We start from the raw sequence: 2112 nt of genomic DNA, 5'->3' as shown, positions 1-2112 counted from the left end.
TCTTAAACAATGAACAGTAAACTGAGTAGGGAAAACCCTACCATAGCAATCAACAGTAGGACGGAAACCGAACAATCAGAAAGGCTCCTCTATGAAGTCTTCTCATATAAAATAATCACATAACACAATTACACATTGCACAATCCCCCATATTCCCAATTCTATATATATATACAGTAACCCCAAAAGAATACAAATAGAAATAAAACTTACCAACAGTAGAATAAGAGATTATACGCAAGAACCACGACGATTGCACACACAAAGGGGATGATTAGAGAGTGATTAGTGTAATCGTAAAATGATTAGGGTTGGAAATGATGTTTTAGAAACTGACGTTGAATATAATATAACCCTAAACATTCCCTAATCAAACCGATAAAATAACACCCGCCAGTCCGGATACTCGGTCGAGTAAAGCTATACTCGACCGAGTATCCTCTACTCGGTCGAGTATTCCCCATACTCGGCCGAGTATTCCTCGGCAGAACAAAAATAGACTCCACAAACAACACTACTCGGCCGAGTAGGCTCTACTCGGTCGAGTATACAGCTTAACAAATTCCGCAGTATTACAAGGGCTCACTAGGTCGCTCCATCTTCTGGTAGAGAAATGAACACACGAGTCTTGGGCCGCTTCATCTAACAGATCCACAGTGTAATCATCTCTTGGTCTACTGCACCATCGCGAAACATGAGTCTACTCTTGGCCAATTGGTCTGCAGCTTGATCAAGACTGAATCTGGGCTGGAACTACCATTGTCCCTTCCTTATGGCATCAAGTTCTCCATGCGGTCAGCTAGGTTGTGGAGCGGGTTCAATAACACCATAATGATCGCGTTCTAGTCCGGGAAAACAGCACGTGCATGTCCACCTTCGTTCATCTTCTTCATCGGAGAAATAAAACATACATTCAATACTAGTCATTGAATTTACAGGAACACAAAGACTAACATCCAAGTCCTTATTGATTTCTACCCACCTCTCACTAAATCATTTATTAGGCATTTTTCTAAAGATCAATGTGTGAGCGTCGGGAGCAATGATGCTCTGATGCCAACTATAATCTCCTAAAAAATCTAGTGCAAAACAGTGGCGGAAACACTGTCGAATGGGATTAAATACACAAAGATAAAGGTTCTAACTGTTATAAATTGAGAATGTACAAAATTCTCAAGGATAAAATTAAATGGTTATATCTAAACAAATGCCACTTTTATAAAAGGGCAAAAATAAAGAAAACCTCCAAAAGTGTTCAAGAGAAAAACCGTAAAAGAAAGCAGAAAGAACAGAGTAGGATCTGCAAACTACTCGCTAGCTCACACAGAAATCCCCAACAAAGCTAACACCTGTCATGTTATAAACATAACAGCCACAATCAGTGGGGAGTAACTCGACGTTCTCCCAGCCATATCACATGATATAAATGTTACAGATGCAAATAATATATCAAAGTAAATTGAAATGTTATAAAACATAAGTAACAAAATATGATTACCAAATCACGTTAACCAACGTGCTGCATGCTTAAAAGCAAAATATTCAAATGATAGAATGGAAATAATTTAGTTCAGGCTAGATATCCACTTTAGCTATACTTTTGACTCCGCAGCATCTTTACTAGTTTCGGGAACCCAGTGTCACACTAAGATGACCAAATCGAAGCTCGCTAACTAGATAACAAACTATAATAGGACACGACTTACCACGCAGTGCGAAGTCCTAGTCTAAGTACATGTACATGACTCTACGACGATCTGTACAGCCCGCAGGATACTCAACCATATAGCTGTTTTAGAAAAACTGTATGCCTTAGTTTATTATTCTTTGCCTTTACTTTCATTATTCCAAACTTAAAAATATCCCAAGTGATATAGTATATTATTCAAATGGTTCGTAAGTGAAGTACACTTTTATTTTATTTTTCGAATTAGAAAACTTAAACTTAAATCCAAAAGTATAAAATTTATTTAAGGAGTTTAAATAAATTAAGTTACTGAAAATAAACTTTAAAGACCATTTTTTGACTTAAGGTACTTTTATAAGGACTTATTACTTCGGCTTTAATGAGACGGAGTTCTACATTAGTTTATAAAACTGAACAACAGTATT

The sequence above is a fragment of the Silene latifolia genome, chromosome 9 (assembly GCF_048544455.1).
Source record: "Silene latifolia isolate original U9 population chromosome 9, ASM4854445v1, whole genome shotgun sequence".
Classification (NCBI taxonomy): domain Eukaryota; kingdom Viridiplantae; phylum Streptophyta; class Magnoliopsida; order Caryophyllales; family Caryophyllaceae; genus Silene; species Silene latifolia.
This window is presented reverse-complemented; position numbering follows the sequence as displayed.